The 9,436-nt window shown below is 44.9% G+C and overlaps 1 non-coding gene across 1 annotated transcript; it reads left to right on the top strand.

The window, feature by feature from the left end:
• Window positions 1-3,329: 3,329 nt before the first annotated feature.
• LOC143508208 (18S ribosomal RNA) lies at window positions 3,330-4,277 on the top strand. Its single transcript, XR_013129235.1, has one exon. It is a non-coding gene; the product is annotated as an 18S ribosomal RNA (ribosomal RNA).
• Window positions 4,278-9,436: the final 5,159 nt, after the last annotated feature.

Here is a 9,436-nt window from a genome sequence, read left to right as displayed (position 1 = left end):
AGGCCTTCTCATCACATCCAACTTCCTTCCATCTAAAACCCAAGTATGACAATAACCCCCACACTAAAATTAGCCGCCCTCATAGTTACTATCATAGGACTACTAATTGCAATAGAACTTGCCACCCTTACCTCAAAACAACTTAAAACAACCCCAACCCTGCCCCTCCACCATTTCTCAAACATACTAGGGTTTTTCCCCACAATTATTCACCGCTTGTTCCCCAAACTAACCCTGGTATTAGGTCAATCAATTGCAACCCAATTTGATCAAACATGATTAGAAACCGCAGGCCCAAAAGGCCTCTCAACTATACAAGTTAAAATAGCAACAATTACAAGTGATGCCCAACGAGGAATAATCAAAATTTACATAACAACATTCTTCATCTCAGGCGTACTTGCAATCCTCATCGCCACCTAACCGCTCGCAAAGCCCCCCGCCCCAGCCCTCGAGTTAATTCTAATACCACAAAAAGAGTTAATAATAAAGCCCACGCACATACAATTAACATCCCCCCGCCTGAAAAATATATTAAAGCTACCCCGCTAGAATCCCCCCGCAAAACAAAAAACTCTTTTACACCCTCCATTACAACCCAAGAGCCCTCAAATCAATACTTATTAAGTATAAATCCCGCAACCACCAACCCAAGGCCATATACCAAAATATAGCTGACAACAGAGCGATCCCCTCATTTTTCAGGGTACGGCTCAGCAGCTAAAGCTGCAGTATACGCAAAAACTACAAGCATACCTCCAAGATAAATTAAAAACAAAACTAAACATAAAAAAGCCCCACCATGCTCTGCCAACATTCCACACCCCACCCCCGCAGCTATTACCAACCCCAACGCAGCAAAATAGGGGGCAGGATTAGAAGCAACCGCTACTAACCCTAATACTAACCCTAATAAAAAAAGATAAACAAAATAAGTCATAGTTCTTGCTCGGACTTTAACCAAGACTAATGGCTTGAAAAACCACCGTTGTTACTCAACTACAAAAACTTTAATGGCCAGCCTTCGAAAAACCCACCCCCTAATCAAAATTCCCAATGACTCAGTCATTGATCTTCCCGCCCCCGCCAACATCTCAGCCTGATGAAACTTTGGCTCTCTTCTCCTACTCTGCCTTGCAGCACAAATTGTTACAGGACTATTTTTAGCCATACATTATACCTCAGATATTTCTACCGCCTTCATCTCAGTCGCCCACATTTGCCGGGACGTAAATTACGGCTGACTCGTGCGAAATATTCATGCTAATGGAGCTTCATTCTTTTTCATCTGTATTTATTTTCATATCGGACGAGGCTTATACTATGGCTCTTATCTCTACAAAGAAACATGAAATATTGGTGTAATTCTCCTCCTTTTAGTAATAATAACAGCATTTGTTGGCTACGTCCTCCCATGAGGCCAAATATCCTTCTGAGGGGCAACAGTAATTACCAACCTCCTCTCAGCCGTCCCCTACGTAGGAGATGCCCTCGTTCAATGACTCTGAGGGGGTTTTTCCGTAGATAACGCAACACTTACCCGATTCTTTGCCTTCCATTTCCTCCTTCCCTTCGCAGTTGTTGCCGCAACCCTCCTTCATGCCCTCTTCTTACATGAAACCGGCTCAAATAACCCCACAGGATTAATCTCAGACACAGACAAAATCCCATTCCACCCCTACTTTTCATATAAAGATCTTTTAGGATTCTTCATTATGCTCCTGGCCCTTATTTACCTCGCCATATTTTCCCCTAACCTGTTGGGCGATCCTGAAAATTTCACCTCCGCCAACCCCCTAGTCACCCCGCCCCACATCAAGCCCGAATGGTATTTCTTATTCGCCTATGCCATCTTGCGCTCAATCCCTAACAAATTAGGGGGCGTCCTTGCCCTCCTATTCTCCATCCTAGTCCTTATACTTGTTCCTCTCCTCCACACATCTAAACAGCAAGGGGCCACCTTCCGCCCCCTATCCCAACTCCTATTCTGAATTCTCGTGGCAGACGTAATTATTTTGACCTGAATCGGAGGAATACCCGTCGAACACCCCTTCGTTATTATCGGCCAAATCGCCTCCGCCCTTTACTTCGCCCTCTTCCTAATTTTCTTCCCCGCGGCCGGCTGATATGAAAACAAGCTACTAAACTAGCCTCGCCTTAGTAGCTTAACTCATAAAGCGCCGGTCTTGTAATCCGGAGATTGGAAGTTAAAATCTTCCCTAGTGCCAGAAAAGAGAGATTTTAACTCCCACCACTAGTCCCCAAAACTAGAATTCTAACTAAACTATTCTCTGCATTACATTATTACAAACGCGCATCACATGGTGATCTACCACATTACATGTATATATTACATTATGGTTTAGTACACCATATGTACCTATTACATAATGGTCTAGTACATTATATGTAAACATTACATTATGAGATAGTACATAATATGTAACCTTACATTCATAGTTTTAAGCACATCACATTAACAATACCAAAAAATTTATTAAATGCTTCATAACAACAACAAAATAACTACAACATGACATGCCCATAAACTTTGTTACTACAGAAAATTTAACTTAACCTGATAAATTGAATATCTCCCATACCTCCATCACAAATGTTTCTATGCCTGGACCCACCTAAAATCGAACACTCACTATATTAATGTAGTAAGAAACCACCAACAAGTCCATAACTTAATGCATTCGATCCTTGAACGATCAGGGACAAATATCGTGGGGGTAGCACAAAATGATCTATTACTGGCATCTGGTTCCTATTTCAGGGCCATATTAGGTAAACATCCCCCATTTAGTGTCATCTAAGGTGCATCTGATTAATGGTGTTAACCCAACATCTCCATGACCCACCAAGCCAAGGCGTTCTTTTAAATGCATCTGGTATTTTTTTTTTTCGGGTCACTTTCACTTGGCATAGTTCATGCATCAAACCGAAATGATTAGCAAGGTGGTATTATTTCTTGGAGGCGGTGTTAAAAATGTAATACCTTATTAGCATTTATAAAAGACTTACATAACTGATATCAAGAGCATAACATATCACTCTTTACTCCATGATCCTATATAGATCTCCCCCTCCTCCAAAAACTACGTTTTTGCGCGGCAAACCCCCCTACCCCCTACGCCGAACGAATCTTATATATTTCTGTCAAACCCCAAAACCAGAAAAGCTCGAATGGCACTAATGATAGATACCCCTTATCACTACGTATACATTATTATACACAGAATTTTTAATGTAAAGCTAATGTAGCTTAAAACAAAGCATAATTCTGAAGATATTAAGATAGACTTTAAAAAGTCTCATCGGCACAAAGGCTTGGTCCTGACTTTACTATCAGCTATAGTCCAATTTTATACATGCAAGTATCCGCACCCCCGTGAGAATGCCCTCAACCTTCCACCCGAAGATGAGGAGCAGGTATCAGGCACACCCATTAGCCCAAAACGCCTTGCTTCGCCACTCCCTCAAGGGTATTCAGCAGTAACAAACATTAAGCTATAAGTGAAAACTTGACTTAGTTAAGACTAATAGGGCCGGTAAAACTCGTGCCAGCCACCGCGGTCATACGAGAGGCCCCAGTTGATAGCCCCGGCGTAAAGCGTGGTTAAGGAGTACAAACAATTAAAGCCAAATATTTCCCAGGCCGTCGTACGTTTTCTGGAAACACGAAGCCCAAACACAAAAGTAGCTTTATCCCGCCTGACCCCACGAAAGCTAAGAAACAAACTGGGATTAGATACCCCACTATGCTTAGCCATAAACTTAGATACCACCCTACTGCAAGCATCCGCCCGAGTACTACGAGCACTAGCTTAAAACTCAAAGGACTTGGCGGTGACTCAGACCCACCTAGAGGAGCCTGCTCTAGAACCGATAACCCCCGTTTAACCTCACCACCTCTTGTTTTCTCCGCCTATATACCGCCGTCATCAGCCAACCCCATGAAGGGAAAATAGTAGGCAAGAAGGGACTACCCCAAAATGTCAGGCCGAGGTGTAGCGTACGAGGTGGGATAGAAGTGGGCTACATTTTCTATCATAGACTATCACAAAAGGCACCCTGAAACATGTGCCCGAAGGTGGATTTAGTAGTAAAAAGTAAATAGAGTGTACTTTTGAATCTGGCTCTGAGACACGCACACACCGCCCGTCACCCTCCCTATTCAACTAATAACCAATTATATAAACATAAACCCATGATTCAGGGAGGAAAGTCGTAACATGGTAAGTGTACCGGAAGGTGCACTTGGAATAACCAGAGCGTGGCTGAGAAGCCAAGCATCTCCCTTACACCGAGAAGACATTCATGCGAACTGAATCGCTCTGAGCCAAATAGCTAGCCTAATTTACAGAATACCCCACCAATATATTACATTCTACTTACCCCAAAAATCCAAAATAAAACATTCTTCAACCTGAGTATGGGCGACAGAAAAGGTTCCACAGCGCAATAAAAAAGTACCGCAAGGGAAAGCTGAAAAAGAAATGAAATAAACCATCCAAGCATAAAAAAGCAGAGCTACAACCTCGTACCTTTTGCATCATGATCTAGTTAGAAACCCTGAGCAAAGAGCGCTTTAGTTCAGCCCCCCCGAAACCAAGTGAGCTACCCCGAGACAGCCATATAGGGCACATCCGTCTCTGTGGCAAAAGAGTGGAAAGATCTCCGGGTAGTGATGACATATCTATCGAACTTGGTAATAGCTGGTTGCCTAAGAATTGGATAAAAGTTCAGCCTCGTTCTCCTCCCCCCACAACACATCCGTAAGCAAGGGCCTGAGAAAGACACGAGAGTTAGTCAAAGGAGGGACAGCTCCCATGACCCAGGACACAACCTTACCAGGAGGTTAAGGACTATATGCTACAAGACTACTGCCCCGGTGGGCCTAAAAGCAGCCACCCGTATAGAAAGCGTTAAAGCTCGAACAGACAAAAGCCTACAATTCAAGCACTAAATCCCAAACCCCTAACCCTACTAGGCCCTTCCATGCATGCATGGAAAAGATCCTGCTAGAATGAGTAACAAGAAGGGCAACCCCTTCTCCCAGCCCAAGTGTAAGTCAGATCGGACCCGCCACTGATAATTAACGAGCCCAATTAAAGAGGGCACTGTGTATTTTAATATAAAACAAGAAAACTCCACAGACACCAAATCGTTAACCCCACACTGGAGGGCTACAACTAGGAAAGACTAAAAGAAAAGGAAGGAACTCGGCAAATACTAGCCTCGCCTGTTTACCAAAAACACCGCCTCCTGCCCACCCCACATAGGAGGTCCCGCCTGCCCAGTGACAACTGTTTAACGGCCGCGGTATTTTAACCGTGCAAAGGTAGCGCAATCACTTGTCCTTTAAATGAAGACCTGTATGAATGGCATAACGAGGGCTTTACTGTCTCCCCTTTCAAGTCAGTGAAATTGATCTGCCCGTGCAGAAGCGGACATAAAAATATAAGACGAGAAGACCCTTTGGAGCTTAAGATATAAGCCAACTATGTCAATAAGCCCATTACTCAGCTTTAAACTCAATAGCTATGGCCCACATCTTCGGTTGGGGCGACAATGGAGGAAAACAAAGCCTCCACGTGGCATGGGACTCCCCTAAAATTAAGAGTAACCCCTCTAAATATCAGAACCTCTGACCTACAGATCCGGCTCCTTGCCGATCAACGAACCAAGTTACCCTAGGGATAACAGCGCAATCCTCTTCTAGAGTTCCTATCGACAAGGGGGTTTACGACCTCGATGTTGGATCAGGACATCCTAATGGTGCAGCCGCTATTAAGGGTTCGTTTGTTCAACGATTAAAGTCCTACGTGATCTGAGTTCAGACCGGAGAAATCCAGGTCAGTTTCTATCTATATAGCAGCCCCTCCTAGTACGAAAGGACCGGAGGGACGGGGCCAATACTGCAAGCACGCCCCCCGCCCACTTGACGAAAACAACTAAATCAAGCAAAGACAAGCACAATCCAAACCAAAATAAGGATATATTAAGATGGCAGAGCCCGGTAATTGCAAAAGGCCTAAGCCCTTTCAACCAGGGGTTCAAATCCCCTTCTTAATTATTGCACACCTAATTAACCTCCTAGCCTACATTGTCCCAGTCCTACTTGCAGTTGCCTTCCTAACACTAATTGAACGAAAAGTATTAAGCTATATACAACTACGAAAAGGCCCAAATGTAGTAGGCCCTTACGGCCTCCTCCAACCAATTGCAGACGGCGTAAAATTATTTATTAAGGAGCCCGCACGCCCATCTACCTCTTCCCCCTTCCTATTCCTTGCCGCCCCCACGCTAGCCCTCTCTCTAGCCCTAATCCTCTGGACCCCCATACCAATACCATATTCAATATTAAACCTAAACTTAGGCATTCTCTTTATTCTAGCCCTATCAAGCCTCACCGTCTACTCCCTCCTTGGTTCAGGCTGAGCCTCAAACTCAAAATATGCCTTATTTGGTGCCATCCGAGCCGTAGCTCAAACCATCTCCTACGAAATTAGCCTTGGCCTCATCCTCCTATCCGTTATTATCTTTGCCGCTGACTTTACCCTTCAAACATTTAACACAGCACAAGAAACAATCTGATTTTTATTTCCAGCCTGACCCCTTGCCGCAATATGATATATTTCAACGCTAGCAGAAACAAATCGAGCCCCCTTCGACCTAACAGAAGGAGAATCAGAACTAGTCTCCGGCTTTAATGTTGAATATGCAGGAGGCCCATTCGCCCTATTCTTCTTAGCCGAATACGCCAACATCCTTTTTATAAATACCCTCTCCGTAATTTTATTTTTAGGTGCATCCTTCCTCCCCTACCTCCCCGAACTTACCTCAACTAACATTATAACCAAAGCCGCCCTCCTTTCAATCGTTTTCCTCTGAGTCCGAGCCTCCTACCCCCGCTTCCGTTATGACCAACTTATACACTTGCTCTGAAAAAATTTCCTCCCACTAACCATCACTTTAATCTTATGACACGCTGCACTTCCTATTGCATTCGCCGGCCTCCCTCCGCAGCCCTAAGTTTGGAGCTATGCCTGAAAGCCCAAGGACCACTTTGATAGAGTGACATATAGGGGTTAAACTCCCCTTAGCTCCTAGAAAGATGGGACTCGAACCCATACCCAAGAGATCAAAACTCCAGGTGCTTCCACTACACCACCTTCTAGTAAGGTCAGCTAAATAAGCTTTCAGGCCCATACCCCGAGAATGCAGGTTAAACCCCTGCCCCTACTAATGAGCCCACACATTTTTGTAATTCTCCTGTCCTGTTTAGGCCTCGGAACAACCCTTACTTTCGCGAGTACCCACTGACTCCTCGCATGAATGGGCCTCGAAATTAACACTTTAGCCATCCTACCACTTATAGCACAACACCATCACCCACGAGCCACTGAGGCAACTACCAAATATTTCCTCATACAAGCAACCGCAGCTGCAACAATCCTATTTGCAAGCACCACAAACGCCTGAATTTCTGGTGAATGAGCTATCGACCACCTTTCCCATCCAATCCCAACAACTCTTGTCACAATAGCCCTAGCACTAAAAATTGGCCTTGCCCCCCTTCACTTCTGACTCCCCGAAGTTCTCCAAGGCTTAGACCTAACCACCGGACTATCTTGTCAACCTGACAAAAACTAGCCCCTTTTGCACTCCTATTCAAATTGCTCCGGCAACAGAACAAAACCTGCTAACAACCCTAGGGCTCCTATCAGCCCTGGTTGGAGGGTGAGGGGGGTCTCAATCAAACCCAGCTACGAAAAATTTTGGCCTACTCATCAATCGCCCACCTAGGCTGAATAATTATTATTATACAATTTGCTCCCCACCTAACCCTCCTAACCCTAACAATTTATATTTTAATGACATCTACAGCCTTCCTAACATTTAAAATAATAGCCACAACAAAAATTAATACTCTTGCCCTTGCTTGACCAAAAGCCCCCCTCCTTATAGTAACCGCAACCCTTGTCCTCCTCTCACTTGGGGGTCTCCCCCCACTTACAGGCTTCGCACCAAAATGACTTATTTTACAAGAACTAACAAAACAAGAACTACCAATCTTGGCAACAATTATAGCCCTTAGCGCCCTACTAAGCCTGTACTTCTACCTTCGACTCTGCTACACAATGACCCTTACCACATCCCCCAGCACAAATAACACCACTTCGCCTTGACGACTGCCAACCCACCAAAAAACCCTCCCCACAGCCCTCCTAGCAGCCACCACATTAACCCTTCTACCCCTTACCCCTCTTATTCTCACCCTCACCCTTTAGGGATTTAGGATAGCATTAAGACCAAGGGCCTTCAAAGCCCTAAGCAGGAGTGAAAATCTCCTACTCCCTGATAAGACTTGCGGGACTTTATCCCACATCTTCTGAATGCAACTCAAACACTTTAATTAAGCTAAAGCCTTTCTAGATGGGAAGGCCTCGATCCTACAAACTCTTAGTTAACAGCTAAGCGCTCAAACCAGCGAGCATCCATCTACTTTCCCCGCCGCCTTGAAAAAGGCGGGGAAAGCCCCGGCGGGCAATTAGCCGGCGTCTTCAGATTTGCAATCTGATGTGATACTCACCACGGGGCCCTGGTAGAAAGAGGACTCAAACCTCTATACACGGAGCTACAATCCACCGCTTGACTTCAGCCATTCTACCTGTGGCCATCACACGTTGATTCTTTTCAACCAACCACAAAGACATTGGCACCCTCTATATAGTATTTGGTGCATGAGCTGGAATAGTAGGGTAGGTACAGCCTTAAGCCTTTTAATCCGAGCAGAACTAAGCCAACCCGGAGCTCTTATGGGTGACGATCAGATTTATAATGTAATTGTTACTGCCCACGCTTTCGTAATAATCTTCTTCATGGTTATACCAATCATGATTGGCGGATTTGGCAACTGATTAATTCCCCTAATACTTGGCGCTCCTGACATAGCATTCCCACGAATAAACAACATAAGCTTCTGATTATTACCCCCCTCATTTCTTCTACTCCTTGCATCCTCCGGGGTTGAAGCAGGGGCCGGGACCGGCTTGAACTGTCTACCCCCCTCTTGCCGGCAACCTTGCCCACGCAGGGGCCTCAGTCGACCTAACTATCTTCTCTCTTCATCTCGCCGGGGTTTCTTCCATCCTTGGCTCCATCAACTTTATTACCACCATTATTAATATAAAACCACCAGCTATGTCTCAGTATCAAACCCCTCTATTCATCTGAGCCCTCCTAATTACCACAGTCCTCCTATTACTATCCCTCCCTGTACTGGCCGCCGGCATCACCATGCTATTAACGGACCGAAACCTAAATACAACCTTCTTTGACCCAGCAGGCGGAGGAGACCCCGTCCTTTACCAACACTTATTCTGATTCTTCGGGCACCCAGAAGTTTATATTTTAATTCTCC

Source organism: Brachyhypopomus gauderio, unplaced genomic scaffold, assembly GCF_052324685.1.
Source record: "Brachyhypopomus gauderio isolate BG-103 unplaced genomic scaffold, BGAUD_0.2 sc835, whole genome shotgun sequence".
In the NCBI taxonomy this organism is placed as follows: Eukaryota; Metazoa; Chordata; class Actinopteri; order Gymnotiformes; family Hypopomidae; genus Brachyhypopomus; species Brachyhypopomus gauderio.
This window is presented reverse-complemented; position numbering and strand designations above follow the sequence as displayed.